This window comes from Protopterus annectens, chromosome 8.part0, assembly GCF_019279795.1.
Source record: "Protopterus annectens isolate FY-2018-M chromosome 8.part0, PAN1.0, whole genome shotgun sequence".
Lineage (NCBI taxonomy): Eukaryota > Metazoa > Chordata > Ceratodontiformes > Protopteridae > Protopterus > Protopterus annectens.
The window spans coordinates 1978786564-1978809725 of record NC_056741.1 but is presented as its reverse complement, the minus strand read 5'-3'; the positions used below and the strand labels follow the sequence as shown (position 1 = coordinate 1978809725).

The 23162-nt window shown below is 43.9% G+C and overlaps 1 protein-coding gene across 4 annotated transcripts in view; it reads right to left on the bottom strand.

Annotated features, from left to right (window-relative positions):
* Positions 1-23162, bottom strand: part of KIFC3 (kinesin family member C3) — a 663225-nt gene that overhangs the window by 178568 nt on the left and 461495 nt on the right. The gene's annotated exons all lie outside the window — the stretch shown is intronic.

The window sequence follows — 23162 nt, the reverse complement described above, 5'->3', positions numbered from 1 at the left end:
CAAGAATTCAGTATTCACTCACCCTGTAACTGGTAGGCAGTTTATTTTAAAAGGTAAGGCAACGTGCAACACCACTGATTTGGTTTACCTGGCTGAATGTGAACACTGCCCTTGTTTTTATGTGGGAAAGACAAATCAGATGTTTAAAACCAGGATCTTTCAACATATGTCAAGTATTAGGAATAAAGATCCACATAATGCACTCAGTAGGCATATAGAAGAGTTTCCCACACATAGGTTTTTGTTCAGGGCTGTTGTTAACATTAGGCTTACCAATAGGGGGGGGGTGATTTGAAGCATAAAACTGAATTATCAGAATCAAAGTGGATTGTTGAATTAATGGCTACAAGAGCACCTGGCTTGAATGAAGCAGTACCAATTAGGCCCACACTTCAGAATAGGTGGGTCTTTTATTGAATTTTACTTGAATTTTATTGGGTGAGTTGTTTTTTAAATTGAGTATTGTTTGTATGTGTAATTTTGTCTGAGGAAGGGAGTAGTCCCGAAAGCGCTTACTACTTTTATTGACTCTGTTTGTACTGAATAAACGTTTTAATAAGGAGCAGCAGTGTCCAGCGACGTTCTTTGTTTCATGTCAGGAACATGGGCGGAAACTCCCAGATATGCTCTGAATTGTTGCATAACGGTAAAAAATATACCGAACCTACAGACATAGCCAACATCCTGGCAGACAGATTCAGTGCAAACTTCTCCCCCCCTTTGCCCCCAAAGGAGCAAATGCCTATCCCAACTGAATGTAACCTCCCTGACAACACAGATGCACAGGTGAAAGGTGCCCTCTCCAAAGCAAAAAACACAGCATCTATGGGACTGGACGGTGTCCCAGGCTGTGTCTTACACGAGCTCCAAAAAGAACTGAACCCTCACATTAAGTCACTGTTCAAACTTAGCCTTACTACAGGATATGTACCCAAAGAAAGGCGTACTGCTACAGTAATCCCACTCCACAAAGGTGGTGCCACAACAGACCCCGGAAACTATCGCCGCAAAAGCCTGACTAGTCTGGTCTGAAAAGCTATGGAGAGTATTATCATGGAACTCATAAACAAAGACATTGGGAGCCTCCAGTCACTGGACCCTACCTAATTCGGCTTTGTTAAGGGCAGATCTTGCCTGTTAAACCTAGTTGATTTCTTTGAAACAGTTACCAAAGCCATAGATGAGGGGCAAGGTAGTCCACACAGCCTACCTGGAACTCGCAAAAGCCTTCGACACAATACCCCACTCAGGCATCATAAATAAGCTTACCAGCTTAAATATCAACCCCTATATCACAAGATGGGTTGCAAACTGGCTCAGAGATAGAACCCACATGGTCAGAATCGCAGGTGCCATGTTCGAATCCAAACCAGTTACAAGTGGCATCCCACAGGGCTCAGTTCTGGGACCTCTCTTGTTCGGTATATACTCCTCTGAGGTTCAGGCTAAAACGGGGGGATTATGGCTGACAAAGTTCGCAGATGACTGCAAACTGGGGGCCATAATCAAATCTCCAGCTGACACAAGCATCCTCCAAAAGGGTCTCCCAGAGATGGATGCTTGGTGTCAGAGCCACGGCCTCAAGCTAAATGCTAAAAAGTGCATAGTCATCCCCTTTGGGAAAAACAAGGTGCCCACAAATTACCACACAGGTGGTAATCCATTAAGTACGGAAGAAATAATTAGAGATTTGGGGACCAACGTAGATAGTAATCTCTCCTTTGATAATCACGTTGCCAAAGTGGTTAGAAAGACCTTTTATATAGCCCACCTTATCACGAAAGGGTTCGCATCTAGACCAAGAGAGGTCATTGTGCCCCTCTACTCGTCACTCGTCAGGCCCATAATTGAATACAATGCCCCTTTTGGGATGTACTTTACCCGACACCTGCAGCAACTGGAGAGACCCCAGAAGTACCTCACCAAGAGGATCATGGGCTACAAACAGATGTCCTATGCAGCTCGACTAAAGAAACTCCAGCTCTACTCAGTTGCTTACCGCCTACTCAGAGACGATCTATGCCTGACGTACAATGCCATGTCAAACCCAGAATTAATGGGCATGCTCCACCTCAAAAAATCCAAGTCCCTTAGAGCTACACGCTCCAGGGACCTAAACCTCAGCAAAAAAAATAAATAGGACATGCTGGAGGGACAGATTCATTTCCCAGAGGCTCCCCTCACTCTGGAATAGAATCCCAATTCATGTTAGACATAGCCCCTCGCTCACCCTCTTCAAGCGAAATCTTGACGCGTGGATGGGAAATTGCAAATTCACCCCTGGGATCTCCTCTGTGTCCCTGCTAGACAGAGGCACAGTAAACTAATCTTAAAAGGGTACCTTCTGTGACCTACTTTACAGAGACACAGTAGGCTAATCCAATAGGGAGGCGGAAGCCAAATGCACTCTGGCTAGGCTTATAAATGCCTTTGGGCAGATAGCCTAATATCTACCTATGAACCTATAATGTACTTGGGAGTATTTCCCCTGCTGTTCCATTTCATGCCTGCCTAGATGACACGAGACTTGCATATCAGTGAGAGAGATGGCTTACTGAAAAATAAAAAATAGGAGGCTACAGTGTGATGGCCCTGGTTTCTCCATTACTCTCTATGGTTAAAGGGAAGTTCAACTCCCAGTTGTTTCCTATTCAAAGGGACAAGACACACCCAGTTAATGGATACTTCTGGGAGGAAATTGGGTTCTGATGTCAGTCTTAGCTGATGGAAACAAAAAAATAATTCAGTGTAAACTATGTTTTTTTCATAATGTATACTTTTAAAACTTAAGAAGGCAAACTAACTTAACTAATACAAACATGAAATTAAAATGTATCGCTAGTTAAGAACTGAAAGAAAAAACAGCAAGCCTTTCCCATTATGGAGAGTTTTTTTTTTTTTTTTTAGGGCAAGCTACACTAACACTTCAGTTTTCTGGTAATTGGGCTGCAGGATAGCAAAACCCATCTAGGTTACTCTAACAAATAATTCAACAAAAATAAGGTTTGTTTTCCTTCAAAAATTGAGAAAGTCAAATCTCAGCCTTGCAGCTTAGACAAATATGAATCACACAGGAAGCAAACTTAACAGTTTAATTTTAACCAAATGGCTATCTTGTCTCCTGTCTAGTCAAAGGATATGTATAATAGCAGTGGTCCCCTTAAGTTCTTAGAAAATCCTGTTCATAAAATGCAATATTCCTTTAATTTTATTTATTTATTAAACAGAAGGGGTAGGAGAGTGGCTCTGAATCCATAAGTGGCAACAGCTGACAAGTCACCCTGACTCCAAATAAAATGAGGAAAACAGGGGGTAGTGGTTGATGATGAAAAGGAGATAATTACAGCAGCAGTTCAGAGTGTGTACCTGCATATTCACCTCTCCAAGGATATGCAAGAGTTGTGCTGTCCACTGCCAAACCTGTATCTCTCTCTCTGCAAAGGGGGTATGACTTACTGCCCACTGTTTGTTGTGGTTTGCAGATTAATTGGTGGAGAAACTCAGCACAGCCCCTAGAATCGGATTTTCCTCCAATGCCTTTATGGCCAGCAAAATTGCCCGGGTCTATATTAGAACATCGAAGTTTCAAAATTTCGAATGTTCTAATATTAACCCCTATTCAGCGAAAGCTGAAAACATCGAACATACAGAACAGCGAATTTTTTCCCAAGGAAAAATTTGCTGTTCCAAAACACATACACACAACACAAGCACACCAAACAAACAGCAATCCACACACACACCTAAAATCTTACACCTAACCCTACACTAAACTATACATACACCACTATCCACTTACCTTAACCCAAACCCTAAGGTCCGTCACTATCGCACACTCACCTCACCCACGCCCTAACTCACCTACCCCGCCCTAACCCTCACGTCCACACAATCGCACACTTACCTGACCCACGCCCTAACCCTAACTCACCTAACCTGCCCTAACCCTCATGTCCACACAATCACACACATACCTAACCCACGCCCTAACCCACCCTAGCCCTCACGTCCACACAATCGCACACATACCTAACCCACACTCTAATCCTAACTAACCTACGCTCAATCACACACTTACCTGAACCAGACCTGTAACTTTCCACCACAGCGCTGAAAATACCAAAGCAACAGAAACGGACAAACAAATTCTTTCCCTAGGATAAATTTTGCTTTTCTATAGCTTCAATATTTTCAGCTTTCACTGAATAGGGGTTGATATTAGAACATTCAAAGTTTTGACAAAAACTAGATAATGACCAGCTCAATTAAAGTTTAAGCAATCCTCTAGAGAGGACTTTTCTAAGATTATGTAGATATTTAAAGATCACAACCAAGGAAAGTCCACATTAGAGATTATGAAGGGCTCCTCAAAGCTGCCACCAGAAGCCAATGATCCAGCTTACACAATACCTGGAGGTCCTTACCCTCTATGCCCTCTACTACTAAAGCTATCACCTTTGTAAACATACTGCATGTGGAGAAGACAGAAAATGGAAACACTTTGTAAAGAAAATGATGCACACATACACCAAATTGAATATTTCTTCTGTACAAATTCCAGATGCCTGTGTGTCAGCATGTGTCCATCCTGTCTAGTGACACTATCCATGCAACCCGAAGCAGCAGATGCATGAACTTTAAAGCTTCAGATCCAGAATGTGACATTCTGTATGTGATTTTTGAAGTCACTAAATTCCAGGAGAAGACCTAAGCCTTTAGGATCATTATGGAACAAAAAACAAACATCAGAATACTCTGTTTCATATATGGAAAGTTGGGCAGCCATCCTTTGCAGGCCCCTTTGAGAAAAGAGACTTTGGGCCTGATCCAAAACATAGTTAGTGTCTGAATGGAGCCCTTGTTTTAGTAAATATCCTCAGCTGTAAGACATGGCTGTCTGAGAACATATGGCGTACCTACCTACTAGTTCTGTATGAGAATCATCCACATTTAGATACATTTGGTAAATCATCTCCCAAAGACAGTTCTAGCTAGTAGTAAGAAGTGTGGTAGCTGAGCTAGCAAAGGTTGTGTGGTCAAGACTGATGCTTATCTGCTCTCTTTGACCTGCGAGGGGGCTTCTCATTCCATAGACACTGGCCTGACCAGGAGGAAAATGGGATTCCAAATATGGGACAAAAGCCCTTAATCATGATGTCATCTCATTTCCTTCTGCTGCAGGTTGTTAACCAGATTTTTGGATGGCTATCTGAAAACAACAAGATACTGCAAAAGGGCTTGTAGAATGGCCTGCCTGAGTTATTCCTTGGGACAAGAGCCTGAGCATTGCCATCCTGGGCAGCTGGACAGGTGAACCTACTGTTCTAGCCATAGCATCAGCACAATCAAAACTGTAGTAAGCCATGTTGTATTTGCATTGTAGAAGCCATGGATAGAGTCAAGTTCCTTCTTAAACCAAGACATAGGATGGCTGAAAAGTATTCCAGTTCCTGATTCCCAAGGAAAGAATGGAAACCAGGCAGGGGAGAGAAGCAGTTCTTAGGTAGGAAGTTACTAGGTATGCCAGTCCAGGAGACCATTAAGGAGCCTAACACACATTTCCAATTGCCTCTAAGCACAGTCTGGTTAAGGGACTTACTCAATGTCATACAGTATACAAATAAAAAGGAAAGATTAAAAACTCTGTACCCTTGGCACAGGAGACAGCTTATTTGCAAGTCAGATTTAGTCCTGTGTACTAAACTGCGAGATGACTTGAGAGATCCAATTTCTAGTAGGGCAGAGGAAAATATTTTCTTGTCAGTCTGTTCCAAGCTTTAGATTTCTTATCAGATGAAAAGGCTGCAAGATGCTTCTGGGACTTCTGCTGAGCTGAAGAAATGATGGATGAACACATAGAAGGATAAGCCACAATCTCACCACTCTCATTTAGGATGCTGAAGAGAGTATCTACCTTCTTTGGAAATGTCCTTCAGTACTGCATAAACGTATCCTTGGTATTGAGATCCATATGGGGAAATGACCAGATGGCATAATGCTTAAGGTCTTAGTGTCTCTCAGACAAGGCATAAGGTTCATTCATGACCTCTGGCCAATAGATGTATAGAGTTTGTATGTTCTCCCTGTGTCTCTATGGGGTTCCTCCCACCTCCAGAAAACATTGAGCATTTCCACTACAAACTCACACAAGAATGGAGATCTGGACAGTAGCAGAGACTCCAGATGGTGCCTATAGTTGGAAAAGTTGTACAGATCAACTGCTTTGGGCATCAACTGTGGTACACAGCATCCTCAAGATAGGAGAATACAGATCACAGACTGCATGCCACATCAGGGCTAGCCACATGATAGTGCAAAAATTGGCTCTAGATGATTCAGACACGATGACTAATATTTGACAGTGATAAGTGAGCTGAGGACCCAGCCTACTCTGACCTACACCAAGCGTCCATGCTAATGGTGGGATGTGTGCATGTGCCCCTATTGGCCAGTGTGTTCCTGCCATAAACTCCAGCAAGCTTCGTTAAATGAGCCACTCACCAGCTAGTGTCCAGTTGCCCAGCTGGTGTTACATAGGATAGCTCTGTTGAACAAAAGCTGGACATAAAACCAATCAAACTACCAAACATGAAATAAGAATTGCTCACTGACAGGACACAGTTTAGAAAGTACAGTTGTGTACACTTACCATAAATGTAGATGATCAAGTGAATTCACTGTTGCAGTTATCACCTATGGGTTATCCCTGCTGTGGTACCCCACGGCCGGCCCAAATACCAGAGTCAATGTTTTTCTGCGTCAGCTGCTGTCGCTTGCTGTCTGACGTCAGGTCATCAGTGCTATAAATGAAGGCAGCCAACACCATCGCATCACTTTTTCTTGCCCTAACCAGTCAGAGGCCCCAGTAAATATGGTAAAGTGGTCCTGGTGGCTAAAAGCCACTGTTAGAAACTTTTGTCTCCCTAAAGAAAGAAGATATAAGAGGGAAGAAGGGTGGAAAACCAGGACTGCAATAGTGAATACACTCGAACATCTACATTTATGTTAAGTGTACACAACTGTACTATGTTTTGTGTTTCACTGTTGCAGTCATCACCTATGAGAGAATTCCCAAATATGAGGAGAGGGGTGGTAGGATTAGTAAGAGACCTAGGAATGGGTCAGCACTCTGTTTTTACCGAGTTTTGGGGTGCAGATAATGGGGTGCCACGATTCCCGAGTGGCACGCTTTCATTTCCGATTTTTTTTTGTTGCTATCGGTTTTGAGCTGACGTCATTACATGCGCGATGACGTCAGCTCCGTCAGCCTGTCAGAACTGAGCTCAGGGGCATGCATTTCTGGCTTTTGGTCTGCAAACACGAGAAGGAAACTAGCAGCACACATTTCTGGCTTTTGATTTGAATGGATCTGCATGTGCGAGAAGGAAACTAGCTTAAAGTATTTTAACAGCGTGACAGATTGGAGATTTGGGCCCAGGACACTTCTATTTTGAATGGATTTTGCGCTTGTATTTCATTTTGGCCCAGGACGCTTGTATTTTGAACTGAGTTATTTCTGCATGCGTATTTTGAGGTATCAGTGAAGTTATTGGAAGACGCTCGTATCTTGAGGTATCTGAACACTGGCTTGCTGTGTGTGTGTGTGTGTGTGTGTGTGTGTGTGACAAAGCTTAAAGAAATAAAGAAATATCAGATATCCGTTTTCTGCAAGTATGTAGTAAGTAAATAATAAGACAGTATGAAGTACCTGGACTTCAGGTGGGCCCAAAGCACACAGATTTCTTGAGGTGGGGTTTGAGGTTTTTAGGCTTTATTCTATTACATTATAAAAGAATAAGTTCATAAGGCAAGTGAGAAAGATATTTCAAAGTCTAGGCATTGCCATTTCCTACCTCATCTCCACCAATATATCCTTCAGAATGGTCTCCATCTTCTTATCCATAAGCTTTGCTCTGTAATTTCTGAGTAATCAATATGGCCAACTTCGGTTTAGTGTAACCGAGACTGTAATCAGTCCCTGATGTAGGACGGTATCCTGCTACATGCACTTAATGTTCCACTGGAAGCACCTCAAGGCTCTGGTCATATGTTTCTGCTCTTCTTTAATTCTTAGTAGAATAATCTCCCACTGTGGCCCCTCTAAGCTTATCCATTATACTGATAATATAAGTAAGAACTTCTGTAGACTACCATTTCTGACATCAAGTTACAAATACAGAATTCCCTTCTGCATTGTCGAATGTTGAACTATTTGAGTCTGGTCTTCCCTATGTAATCCCATACACAGAAACTTCTCTCTGGAAAATATTCCTATTTTTCTTTGTAAAGATGCTGCAGTGATACGCATTTTGCAGAAGTGTACAAATCAATTATGCAGAAAATGGCTGATACAGTCTGTGCAACACCTAAATGCAGCACAAGAAACAAAGGGACACATTGATTCAATAGCTACAGGGTACCAGGTTACAGATCATGTATGTGTAACGGCACATATCAGGCATAACAGAGATATGTGAATGCGCGAGAAACGGCAGCTTCTTTCTTTACTCAGGGCCTCAGGCACTGTATTTACATTAGAGAGAAATGGCAGGAGAAACATTTGTGCTTAACTCATTCTGGCATGGTTTTTGACATGAGAGAAACCGTAGGATAAACTTCTGTGCTTAACTTGTTGTTGTACTTAGAGATATCTTAACAGAGATATGTGCATGCAAGAGAAATGGCACAGCAGCTTCTTTCTTTACTCAGGCATTGTATTTGCATTAGAGAGAAATGGCAAAAGAAACTTTTGTGCTTAACTTGTTCTTAACAGCTGCAGCCTGCAAGAGATATGTGCGTGCGATAGAAACAGCAGCTTACTTAATGGCTGCAGAGGCATGCTTAGCTCAGCAGGCATTACTGTTTGATTCCTTCCACTTAACGGCTAGTGTCTAATGGCTGTAGCAGAGGCATTCTGTTGGGCAGGAGAAACTGTGGTATTACTTTTGAATGGCAACTGTTTTGATTCCTTTGTGTGTGTAAACTGAAAATGTGCTTAGCTTACAGGCATAACTTTTGAACATCAGCTGCTGTTTTGATTCCTTTTACTGTGTGCGCTTCTTAGCAGCTGCAGAGGCATGCTTAGCTCAGCAGGCATTACTGTTTTGATTCCTTTTACTTAATGGCTAGTGTGTCTAATGGCAGAAGCATTAGATTAGCTCAGTAGGCATTACTGTTTTGGTTCCTTTTACTTAATGGCTAGTGTGTGTGTGTGTGTGTGTGTGTGTGTGTGTGTGTGTGTGTGTGTGTGTGGGGGGGGCTATATTTTGGTTGTCTTTTCTTCAGTTTGCGTTTGAAAGTTGGTCTCCCACGATTCCACGGGAGTGGGTGGGGTTACATAATTATGTATGCAAATTTTATGTTAATCAGCATACAGATTTGTACCTATTTTTCATGGGCCTTTGTCCAGATTTATGATGTTTCCAGGTTGAGAGGTATGGTTTGAATAGATTTGGGGGGGGGGGGTTCCCATGCAATCTGTAGCAGAAATGGATACAGTGTGATATCCATTTGGAAATGGTTTGTTTGGAAATGGGCTTCCCCTCTGCCCCTGGGGCAAAGCTGACAAGTAGTTTGTCTGTTTTCCTGAAGGGTTTAGTATGGTCCAGATACTGAGCTGTCTTGTCCATGTCTATTGAGTGCACAATTCTTTCCCCCTTGTTTTGAGGGTTAGGAAAGAAGGTGGGTAGATGTATGGCCTGGTTGAGAGTTACATTAGATATCACCTTGGGCATAAAGGAGGGATTAGTCTTCAGGGAAACCCTGTCTGCATGGAAGATGATGAAGGGCTCAATGGCCATCAGTGCCTGAAGTTCTGAAACCCTTCTGGCTGAGGTGATAGCTAGAAGAAATGCAGTCTTCCAGGAGAGGTATCTTAGTTCTGCTGAAGTAGCAGGTTCGAAGGGTGGTAAAGTAAGTTTTTCTAAAACATAATTCAGGTCCCAGGCTGGAGTGGGTGGCCTTCTGGGAGGGCTGATATTAGAATCCCCTCTGAGGAATTGTTTAATCAAAGGATGGGAGAACAGGGGCTGTTCTGTATCAAAATGAGCTGAAATGGCTGAGGCATGGATTTTAATACAGGAGAAGGAGAGGCCACTATTAAGTAGCTCCGCTAGGTAATCCAGGATAAGAGGGATGAAGGTTGTGAGGCATTGCCCCCTCTGAACTGGCTCCAGGAGCAGAATCTTTTCCATTTTCCTGCGCAAGATATTCTGGTGCTGGGCTTTCTGGCCTCTGTGATAATGTCTAGGACCTGTTTGCTTAACAGGAGCACCTTGTTTGCCTTGAGAGTATTAGCCATGCTGATAGTTTCAGAGTCTGTAAGTATGGGTGCAGCATCCCCCCTACCTGAATTAAGAGGTTTGAGATCAGGGGAAGCTGCCTGGGGGGCTGTAAGCTCAGGCTGCACAGTAAGGGGTACCAATGTTGTCTGGGCCAATCTGGAGCAATGAGGATGGCCTTTGGTCTCTCCTCTCTTATTTTGACCAGTACCTTGGGAATAAGAGGCAGAGGACGGAATGCGTACACAAACAGGGTGTTCCAGGGGAAGGTCAAGGCATCCACCTTCCATGCTAAGTGGTGGTACTCCCTGGTACAGAATTTTTTCAGCTGATGGTTGAGATGCGAAGCAGAGAGATCCACCTCCAGGGTCCCCCAAGCCTGAGTGATTTGTAAAAAGATTTTTCTGTGGAGCTGCCATTTGTGGGGGTCCAGTAAGTTTCTGCTTAAGTGGTCTGCCAGGGTGTTGTTGAACCCTGGCAGGTATTGGGCTATCAGGCGTAGTCCCATGAAAGAGTCTGTCAGCCAGAGGTTCATAGCTAGCCTGCACAGAGGGTAAGACTGGGTCCCTCCCTATTTATTGATTTACCACATGTGGTGTTGTCTGTTTTGATAAGGAAAACCCCTAGCTTGAAATGGGATTTGAAGGATGTCAGAACCTTTTGTACTGCCATCATTTCCTTCTGGTTGATGTGTAAGGGAAGGTGCTGGGCATCTCAAAGACCTTGGGTGCACCTGCCTTCTATGTGAGCACCCCAAGCTATGTCTGATGCATTGGTGGTAATGGTCTGCCCAGTTGGGCAGAGGGTAAAGGATAGACCCCTTGTTGTGGGCACAGGCCCCTGCCCACCAGGTAAACTCTGCCCTTATGCAGGGGTCAGAGGTAAAGAAGTCTCTACAGGTTGTGAGTGCTGACACCAAAGGTTCTTTAGGTACCACTGAAGCTTTCTCTTGTGAAGCCTGGCCAAAGGAATTGGAAGGATGCAAGATGCCATGTACCCCAAAAGTTTGCAGGAACTTCCTCGCAGTGAGGTGACTTCTGGAAGCCAGCTGTGTAAAGCAGAGAGGCAGGAAGCTCTGCTTTTCTGGGGATAGAAAGGCCATTTGAGATGCTGTGTCCAGCAGTGCTCCCAAGAAAATGATCTTCCTGGAGGGTGTTTGCCTTGATTTCTTCTCGTTGATGGTGTACCCTAAGGAGGTTAGGAGGGTTCTGACACAGAGGAGGTCCCCGAGGAGCTTTTCTTTGCAATCTGCCTGAATGAGGCAGTCATCCAGATATGGGTAAATTTGTATATTTTTCTGTCTGCAAAAACCTATGGCCGGGGCGAAACATTTGGTAAATACCCTTGGAGCAGTAGATAAGCCAAAGGATAGCACAGAGGACTGAAAGTGTTGTGAGCCTGCTCTGAAGTGAAAGCATTTCCTGCAGGATTCCCTCATGGGGATGTGGAGGTAGGCATCTTTTACATCTAGGGTAACTAACCATGCAATTTTTGTCAGCATAGGCAGCAGCTGCTGCAAAGTGAACATTTTGAATTTGGGGACCCCTAGGAAGGTGTTCAGAATGGATAAATCCAGGACAGGGCGCCAAGTGCCCTCTTTTCTGGGAACAAGTAATAGTCTCATATAAAAGCCTTTGCCTGTTTGATCTGAGGGGACAGGTTCTACTGCCCCTTGGGATATGAGTTTGGACTTGTTTCAATGCCTCTGCCCACTGATTTGGTGGTAAGTCTGGGTATCCTCTTGGAACTGGGAGTTCGTTGAAGGAGAATTTATATCCCTGAAAAACGATCTTTAAGACCCACTGGTCCTTTGTTACAGAAAGCCAATTTTCTTTGCAGAGGGAGAGCCTTCCTCCTAGTTTTTGGTGAGTGAAAAGAGGGCAGAGGGAGTCATTGAGAGTTTCTGACAGAGGGATGGCTTAGAACTCCCTGCCTTTGGAGTGGAAGAGGTCCACTGTTTGGTTCTCTGCTGTCCTTGGGATAGGAGTCTGGGTGGTCTGTCCCTGCGGGGCTTACCTTGCCCCTGTCTGCGAGGTGCAGGAAAGGACCAGTGTTTTGAGGGAAAAATTCCTGCTGAACCTAGAGGTTGTACCTGAAGGAAATCTTTTACTGTTTGCATAGATTTTGCTTCGTCTTCCATCTTTTAAGCACCTCTTCTGCTTTTGCTCCAAACAAGCTGTCCTTATCCAAGGGTGCATCAAGTAATTTAGATTTGACATGATGAGGAAGCGGGTGTTCCTTCAACCATGCATCTCTTCTAATGACAGATCCTGACACTGCTGCCCTGCTTGAGGCTTCTAGGGAGTCATATCCACAGTGTAATGAGCGTTTAGCCACTTGACATGTAGAGTGCAGTAAATCCAACTCTTTCAAATTGGCACAGTCAGGAAAGGTTGAAATATTTTGCTTTAATAGTTCCAAAGTGTGTTGTTGATATTTTAACATATGGAACTGACAGTTGAGTGCTCTGATAGTCAAGGTTGTAGAGGTGTATACTTTTTTACTCTATCTGTCCACAGCTCTGGAATCCTTGGCAGAACTAGTCTTAGCTCCTTTAGGTCCCTGTGTAATGACCTCTGGGTCTGCAGCAGGATTTCTGTACAGGTATTTGTGAGAATCTGGTACTCTAATACCGGTCAGGTTTTCTGGGGGCAGGTGGGAGGGCATCAGCAGCTAAGGTGGATTCATGGAAGACATCAACCACCTCTAAGATTGGAGGGATGGCCAAGGGTCTGTGCTGGGGCAGATCTAAGAACTCTCAGTCTCTTTTCTTAGACTGAGGGAAATCCTGGGATTCCCAGTGGAAATGTTCCCTGAGGGTGTGAAGGGTTTCCCTAAAGAAAAGATCTTCTGGTGGGGAGGCAGAAGGAATGAATTCCTCTGAATCTGAATCCTCATGAGCGTCAGAGGAGGTTGTTCCTCTTCAAAATATGAATAATCAGACTCCTCAGAATCCTGTTCTGTCAGTATTTCAGGAGAAAGGTCTCTCTTACTTTTAGAAGATGTGGCCTGACTACCCTGATCAGGGTGATACGATCCTCCACCATTTTGGGCATTTGAGCTTGGGGTGGTGGAGCAGGGGTAAAATGGTGGCTAGAGGTAGTTTTCCTAGGAGTGGCCTTGCTTCTAGGACTAAGAGTATCCATTGGTCTCTGAGAGAAATGGTAGTCGAAGAAAACGTCATATTTTTTCGGTAGTGCAAAAAACCTCCTTGGAAGCCAGTGCCTGCATTGCGGCTCTGGACCCAACCAAGGCAGAGACAACCAAAGGCTTGGAAGTCTAAGACAATTTCTGCGGCACACCGGACTCAGAGGATCCCAGTAGAGGCCTGCAAAAGTACCAAACTGGACATCAGGGGCTGCAAAGGCACCTCACTGAATTCCAGAGAACCGAAGACCTGCTGAGCGGTAGAGTCGTCGGAAGGCTTAGCCTTGTGTGGTCTGTCTATCTTTATCCTTATGTTTTTCAGCTGTAATTCAAACTCTGGTAGCAACTAACCGGCAGACTTTCGAACTGCTTCTGCTATCGGCTCCACGGCAAGAAAGACTGAAGTAATGGCGTCGGCTGCCTTCCTTTATAGCACTGATGACCTGAAGTCAAACAGCAAGCGACAGCAGCTGACACAGAAAAACATGGACTCTGTTATTTGGGCCGGCCGAGGGCTACCACAGCAGGGATAACCCACAGGTGATGACTGCAACAGTGAAACATGAAGAACATTTAGATGACATGACTGTAAGGAGGAGCTTGGACATGATATGAATCCAGTTGACAAGATGGAAGGGGAGTGCAGCCACTTGGCTTAGGATCCAGAATCTACTACATGGGAGGAAGACAGATTAGAAATTGTATGGGAATTGTGGTGAGGGACAGGATTCAGAAAACAGTGATAGATGTCATCAGAATTAGTGACCGACTACAGTGCAAGGATAGTGCACTATTCATAATCTCAGCCTATGCCTCACTTCAGGGTTGCGACAGGAAAAGAGTGCATTCATACACCAGTAGCTGTAGGACCTACTAGAGCAGGTAAACATGAATTGGTGTTGATAACGGGTTACTTAAAAGCACCTCTCGAGGCAGACAGACTAGGATAGGAGGACTACCTGGGTCCATATAGGTGGGGCAACAAGAATAAATGAGAGGCCATTCCAGACTATTGTCTGGCAAATGGTTTGATGATGGATGGATAACACATGGTTCAGCAAGACAGACAGTCACAAGATCACATACAAGAATGGCTAACATGTGACTCAGGTAGACTTCCTCAAAGCAAAGGGCACTGGGGTAGAATCAGTCATTGCAAAGTCATCTCCAGTGAAACATTTGACCCATAGCATAAACCACTGGTTGTTACAATCAGATGTAAGCACTGGTCAGAAGGGGCTCAAAGATCAACAGAGACTGGGCTGAAGACCTGGAAAATGTCTGGAGAGGAAACAAGAGTTCAGGAATTACACAGGGATCTTGCACCTCATGAAAATTGGAGGTGAAGAATGGCAGTGCCTCAAAACAGCATGTGTGAGGACTATAGAACAGAAATGTAGACGAGCCATGTATGGAAATAAGGAAAGCTGGTAATTGAATGCAGAAATCAAGGTGGTGATCAAAAGAAGTAAGGAATCCAGGAAAATGTGGAAGATAGAAAAGATGGACCAGGCTAAGAAGGAATACTGATTGTCTAACAAAGAAGCTTAGAAAAGAGTTGCATATGTAGGTACTAGGCTCTTGGCCCTAGGGCCTATATAAGCCTAGCCAAAAGGTACCCTGGCTTTTGCCACCCAAGAAAATTATTTTCCTGTGCCACTGTCAAGCAGAGCCACGGAAGTGATCCCCAGGGTGAATTTCCTATCTCCCATCCAATCATCAAGATTTTTCTTGAAGAGTGCTACTGAGGAGCTTTATTTGATAGATAGGTAGTTTGTTCCAGAGTATGGGACGTCACTGGGACAGGAATCTATCCCTCCAGCATGTTCTGTTTATTGTGGTGACAAGGTTTAGGTCCCTAGAGCGTGTAGCTCAGAGAGATTGGGATTTCTTTAAGTGGAGCACGTCCAAAAGCTCTGGGTTTGGCATAGCTTTGTATGTTTGGCAGAGATCGCCTCTGAGTAGGCAATATGCGATGGAGTAAAGCTGCAGTTTTTTGAGACTGTCTGAGTAGGGCATCTGTTTGAGGCCGGTAATCCTCTTTGTGAGGTATTTCTGCAGTCTTTTCAGTTGTTGTAGATGTCTTGTGAGGTGCATACAAAAAGGGGCGTTGTACTCTATAATGGGTCTAATGAGTGACTAGTAGAGGGGAACAATGACCTCTTTTTTCCTGGATGAGAAACCCTTTGTGATGAGGTGTGCCATGTAGAAGGATTTCCCGACTACTGTGGCGATGTGATTATCAAAGGAGAGATTACTGTCCACCTGTGTCGCAAGGTGTCTTATCATACTTTCGGTGTTAAGTAGACTACCGCCTATGTGGTAGTTCATGGATACAGAGTTTTTAACAAAAGGGATGACAATGCACTTTTTAGCATTGAGCTTGAGGCCATGGCTTTGACACCAGGCATTGGGTCTCCACGAGTCCCTTTTGTAGGACGTCCACATCATTTGGAGTTTTGATTATGGCTCCTAGTTTGCAGTCATCTGCAAACTTTGTTAGCAAAAGATCTTCTGTGTTAGCCTGTACTTCAGAGAAGTAGATACCAAACAGGAGAGGACCCAAGACCCTGTGGTACTCCAATTGTCACTGGTCTGAAGTTGGATTTGGAGTCTGCTACTTTCACAGTGTGGGTTCTGTCAGTGAGCTAGTTGGCAACCCACCTTGTGACATAGGGATTTATACTTAGTTTAGTGAGTTTATCTATAATTCCAGAGTGGGGGATGGTGTCAAATGCTTTGACGAGATCTAGATAGGCTGTGTGAACCACCTTACCCTCATCTACGGCTTTGGTGACCGCTTCAAAGAAGTCTATTAGGTTTAGGAGACACGATCTGCCTTTTACAAACCCAAACTGGGTGGGGTCCAGAGTTTGGAGATTATCAATGTCATTGTTTATAAGTTCCATGAAGATATGTTCCATAGCCTTGCAGACCAGGCTCATCAGGCTAATGGGGTGGAAGTTCCTGGGGTCTGTGGTGGCTCCCCCTTTATGGAGTGGGATAACCGTCGCTGTGCACCATTCAGTGGGCACATAGGCTGAGGTGAGGCTATGATTGAACATTCTGTAGTTCATGTAGAACGCAGCCTGGGATTATGTCAGGTCCTATGGATGCTGTGTTCTTGGATTTGGAGAGTGTTTTTTTTTTTTTTACTTGTGCAGCCATGATTACAGGAACTTTGCATTGTTCTGGTATAGAGATGGGCCCTTTAGGGGATGAAAAGGGGGTAAAGTTAGCACTGAACCTATCTGCCAGGATGTTGGCAATATCAGTTGGTTCTGTATATTTAGTGCCATTGTGCTGTACCTCAGAGCAGATCTGAGTGTTGCCATTGAGATTCTTGACATATCTATAGAATGTATTGTGGTTGACTTGAGTCAGTGGTGATTTTGTTTTTGTAACTAGCTTTGGTGGATTTTATGAGAGATCTCAGCTTCTTACGGAGGCTGACCAGGGACTTTCTCCAATCATGGGATTTAACTCTTTTTTTGTAACAGTTTCTTCTGTTGTAGAGTTTGTTTATGGCAGGGGACCACCAGATTGGCTTCCTTTTTTTTGGACGATAGCATCTTGGTTGTGTTAGGGATTGCACGATCCATGCACTCGTGCAAGTGCTTATAAAGTGCATTTGTGTAGGATTCAGCAGTCATACCTCTATTGTCCATCAGCATGGGTGTCGTAAAGTTTGCCACTTCTGTCTTAAGAAGCGTGAAGTTGGCTTTGGAGAAATTTTTTACGGTGGTTTCCCTAATGGGGGGTGGGGCGGGATGTGGATGTCTAGGGTATTTAGCTTGTGGTCAGATCTGACCAATGAGGAATTGACCTCTGGTGTGGAGCACTGGTTGCCCATGTTGGTAATGACCAGGTCTAGGATATTGCTGCCCCTGGTGGGGGTGTGGATAAATTGATCCAAGGCATTGGAATTTATGAATTCCAGAAAACTTTGAGCACAAGAGTTGGTACATGAGTAGTTCTCCCAGTTAATGGTGGGGTAGTTGAAATCGCCTATTATTAGGGTGTTAGGTTGTACCCCAATATTTTCCAGTGTATCAAGAAATGAGGAGTGGGAATCCTGGGGCATGGTGGGGGATCTGTAGCAAGCTACAATTTGGATTGCAGTCTTGCCCAGAGTTAGCTGCACTTGGATAATCTCAGATGCATTATGCCAAGCATCTAGCCTTGAGGTGTGGATATCCTTAATGAATATGGACACGCCTCCGCCTTTAGTGTTTCTGTCCAGGTTAGGTGACCGAAAGGTGTGGTATGAATTATAGCCTGGTAATGCAGGGGGTACTCTCTGGAGCCTTGAACCAGGTCTCTATCACTGCACAGATGTCGATGTTCTCCATTTTAAGGAGTGCCTCAAGTGAGTGTAGTTTCAGGTTTAGACTTCTAGCATTGAGTAGCAAAACCCTCAGAGTTTGCTTGCTTGTACCTGTTACGGTGGTGAATTTGTCATTAGAACCTTGCCTAAGAAAGGCACTATAGGGGTGGCTAGAGCTTTAGCCAGTACCCGTAATCCCAGGGGCGACAGGTGCAGGACGTCTCTGGCAAAGCATTGTGGTTTGTCGATCATGACACCCCAGGCAGACAGATACTGGATCCCCTTAGAATGACACCAGAAGCTTAGCCAATTGTTGAAGTCAATCATTTTGTCCTTGTATTGTGGTATCATTCTAGGTGATGGCAGGATGCTACTCGGGGCTAGGGTCATACCTGCCTGGGATACAAGATCGGACAGCTCCTCCATGTCCCTTTTCATGTAGTCCAGGAAGGTATGTCTCAGGTCATTCACACCAACATGGACAATGACAGAGTCATATCTGTACTTGTTGTAGAGTGACCTGAGTGCATGCGTTGTGTGGCGGATCCTGGCACCTGACAGGCAGCTGACAGTAACTTTCTCCTTGTTTAGCCTGGTGAGTGGAACATCAGTGTGCCTGACTATAGAGTCACCTATGACTAGTGTTGGGTACGTTATGCCTTATGGGCTGTGATTGAGTGGCACACTGAGTTTGTGGGCTATGTGTCATTTGGGTTGTGTTAGGGGGTGGAGGTTGCTTGCGTTTCTGCTTTGCAGGTTCCTGTTGCTTGGGCAGGTTTTTACTGAGAGCCTCCATGAATGTAGGTGTGTGTTTTGTGTTTCTGTGTGTGTGTGTGTGTGTGTGTTTTGGTGGTGTAGATTTTGAGGGACTAAGTGGTGAGTGTGGTGTGGTGCAAGTGTTTACCTTTTCCTCTTGACTATCTAGTCCAGTCTTGGGTGAAGAGAGCTTTGCTTCCAGTTTGGCTATACAAGTGCATCTCTCACAGGCTGTAGTGTTGGGTGGTAGGAGGAGAGGGCTGTCTGTGTACATGAGGCAATTGCTGCATTGCCCCAAGATACCCAGATTCATCAGGTAGACAGGAGAAAACACCAGGAGCTGACCCTTAGATATGCCTGGATAGGTGCTTATTAAGTACTAAAAACTGTTTCCTTCTAGACAAGTGAGGAAAGTTGATTGCTGTAGTAATTTGTAGCTTATTTAGTGCTTACAACGAGTTCTGAAGAAGTGCTGAGCTCAAAGAAACAGACTTGAATGCTGAAACTAAAAAAAAATGGCTCGTTCTAAGAAACAAAATTAAGCTAGAAGGCTTCCCTCCAACACAGAAAGACTTGGTCGCTCAGAAGCTTACAAATAGTCCTGGATACAGCAAATATGTATCTGGACTAGTCTACTTACAGGAAAGGCAGGAAACAAGCTTAGAAATATATTTTTTTTTTTTTTTTTAGTGGAGAGAGAGAAAGGTGGAGCAGAAACTAAGTGGATTGGCCTTCTCAAATGTTCTCCGTATATTAGGTAGAATGAAGTAATAACACTAGACTGGGAGGAGTGTCCCAGATCAAATTTACAGTAGGGGCGGGCAACTGCAAAGCCACCAACTATAACAGCAGCATACAAATAGGGAGGGAGGATGGGAAACAAACTGCAGAAATGTTTCTCACAGCAGAAAAGCAACAGTGAGCCTTTAACTGAAAGTTTTAAACAGATGAAGGAGCCTCTAGAGAAAGCTTGTAAGTTATATGACACTCCTTGGCAGGAAATCAGAACAAACAACCCAAACAGATGCTTAATAAAAGTGGACAATTTCCAGTTAATACCTCACACACAGTGGAACTAGCTAGAAAAGTATGCAGTAGACAAAGTGCTATAAATAACAAAAAATAAGCAAACAAACAGGATACTTAATGTTATATATTATAGATCCGAGTTTGCTCAGTGCCCTTCCTTCAACTAGCTCAGTGTGAAATGGCAGAAACACTCACAAACTTAACTTCTTAGGTAACAGAAAGTTGAAACCTAAGACAACTTTAAAAAAAGCTTGAAAGAACCAATGAGGTGCTTACTCTAAGTTGTAGTCCAGGTGACCCCAGTCACCCAATGACCATAAACAATCCTTTCTCACTGAAATGCCGGATGGCTTTGGCTAAACCAAGATATCATTGAACATGTGCTAACAGACACACAGCCTCCACAATCACTAGGCCCAAACACAAGCCTGAATATGGACAATGCTACAAATACCCACACTACTTAGGCAGAAACAAACTGCAGAAATGTTTCTCACAGCAGAAAAGCAGCAGTGAGCCTTTAAATGAAAGTTTTAAACAGATAAAGGAGCCTCTAGAGAAAGCTATTAACTGCAAACAAGTTATATGACACACTCCTTGGCAGGAGATCAGAACAAACAACCCAAACAGATGTTTAATAAAAGTGGACAATTTCCAGTTAATATCTCACACACAGTGAAACTAGCTAGAAAAGTATGCAGTAGACAAAGTGCTATAAATGACTCGAAAAAATAAACAAACAATATACTTAATGTTATTGTATTATAGATTTGAGTTTGCTCAGTGCCCTTCCTTCGATTAGCTCAATGTGAAATGGCAGTGCAATAGCAAATAAGGGCATCAGAGGCACTCTACCATCTTCTGGAAAGTGACTTGATAGAGGGTACAAAGGAACTATCGAACTGCAAGGCAAAGACAGAAAGATAATGAGAATAGTCAGGCATCCTTCCGAAGGGATGCCAGCAACAACTTGTTCACCAGTCCACAGGACATTAATTCTTCTAGGAGTACGTCCATTAGCTTCTTAATGAAGAAATCCCCCCACACAGGCTGTACTGCCCCAGACACAACCTACATAGAAAGAGGAAGAACCCATCCTAGAAGAAGGACAGCACTAAGGAAAATGCCGTTAGGGAAAGCAACAGGTTCAGATGATGTCACGGCCAATATAATAAAATGTTAGGTGAGTTAGGAGAGAAATAGCTCTGGAGGGTACTCATAGCAGTACTGAGAGAGAAGCATATCCATAACTGGTGAACAAGCATAATAGTGCCAGTGTACAACAACAAAGGGGACATCCACAACTGTGGGCAGTACAGAAGTATCAAACTCCTCTTATACTGAATAAAATCTCTGGAGAGAGAGTAACTGATAAATATGCAGAGTAAGAGAAAGTAAGATGGGAGATGAGCAGTTCAAATTCAGATCAGGCTGCAGCACAACTGACCTAGTGTTTGCAGAGATACAGATAGTCGAGGAGAAGACAGACAAGAACAGACAGCCCGACTGGGCATTCCTAGACTTGAAGAAAGCATTTGACAAGGCTTCAAGAAATCTGATTTGGGGAGTACTGCAGTGGTTCAAAATCTCAGAACCATTGGTAGAATTAGTGGAAGCGCCATGTACAAGGGCCCAATGACTCAAGCACGAACACTGTGCGGTCTCACAGAGGGGCTCCCAGTTGGAGTAAGGTTGCATCACGGTTCAGCTCTGAGCCCACTGCTGTTCTTACTGGTGATAGACTACAGTAACAAACAGATCAGTGGGGAGAGATCAGTATAGTTGCTGTATACAGATATGGCATTACAGGCAGACTCTGAGTAACAACTTCATCAAAGGATAAGGGAATGGAATGTGAAACTGAAGGCAGAATGGATGAAACAGTACGGATAAAGGTAGCACATTTGGTAATCAGAAGATAGTGGAACAGGTTAACAGCTTCAAGTATATGGGAGGAGTGGTTGAATAAAATGGAAGTTTGAATGAGGAGGTTAAAGCTAGAATTAGAGGGGCAGCAGCCAACTGAAACAATGTGTCAGGGGTAGTATATGACAGAAGAATTTCAAAAAAGCTGAAAGTAAGGTGTACAAAACAGTGAAACCTGGACAGTAAAGGTAGAGCCGTTGAGGAAGCTAGAAAGGAGACGAATGGGTGGGTAGGATGTACACTGTGGGACACGAAGAAATGAGGACATTAAAGCAACAGCTCCAATTGCAGAGAAGGTCAAAAAGAACAGTTTACAGTGATTTGGGAACATATGTACAGAAGCAGAAAACAATCTGATGAAGATGATGTAGAACAGACAGTAAAATAAGACAAAAGAAACAAGGACGTCCAGCAAAAAGGTGGATGTATTGTGTGAGACAGACCTGCGTTAGTCCAGCATGACTGTTGAAAAAGGTAGCAGAGTGGAACTGAATAGAGTTTACATTGCCATCCTGACACCATGTAGAAAATGGAAAAGGGGGTGGTTGATGATGATGGCAGCGGAATGACCCAATGATCAATGTTCCCTCTCCTGTCACAGATACCCAGTTCAGATATTTCGGGGGGGGGGGGGTAATGGGTTCTGTTCCTCTTAACCAAGCCATGTTCCATCATATTTCAAATAATAATGGTCTAATTTTGAAGCACCTGACCCACAAGCTATAATACAGAAAGCCTAGTACATCTGCATCAACCTGCACCATCAAGCAAACTGGGAGAGGGTAAGGGGCCTGAAAACACGATCCTTAGTCTTTCACCTTGAATGCTACCCTGTAACAACTGAAAGGAAGATGTAAGGGACAGTTCCACTGAATCATGATGTCCCATGAGAGTGCTTTGTTTGTCTGTTGAATGTGCAATGCTTATATACCCAAGGTTATTGCTTGCAATGCACCAGTCACAGGTCACTCATTCTTGTGCAAAATGGAAAGCATGAACAACTTCTGTCCTCACTGGCAAAAGGAAACAATGTGATACAGTCCATAAGGCCACCTTAGGGATGTGACTTACCTGTAGAAGGATATGAACAATGTCTGCTACTCACTTCCTTCACCCTCTGATTGTGTGCAAGTGCAAGTCTGGGGCGGCCACCACTTCCTGTGATTGGCACTCAACTACTGCTGTCTCCCAATTAGCACAATAAGCCAAGAGCTTATCCCTCCTGTGTTTTGGGGTGGATGGTCAAGAAACTACCACTTAACAGTACTTCACATCACGCTCATCTTGCATGTAACAACCAATGATAGCAAAGGTTGGAGCTCAAAATTTAGCAGTTACATGAGCACTAACAGCTTAAATGGTATAACACATAAATAAAATAACTTTTCCAAGAGGAATGCCACATTTGAGGTCTGAGCAATATGAGTGGCAGAAAATTTATGGACCTAGAGGCTAGAGATGCTTTCCTGATGTGGTGCATGACAACATGGCATGTGACCCCCCAATCACAGACCCAAGAGTATGATCCCCAGATATCAGATTTCTGTTTGACATTTTTTCCGCCATAACCCTTCATGCTGTCTCGCTCTTACCAAGCTTCAGCCCATCTTAGTGTTTGTTACACTCAACCTTTGTAGTGTTTCTCAGAGCTGCCTATTCAGTACCAAATCAGGTGCTACTCAAGTCTGGCTAAACTG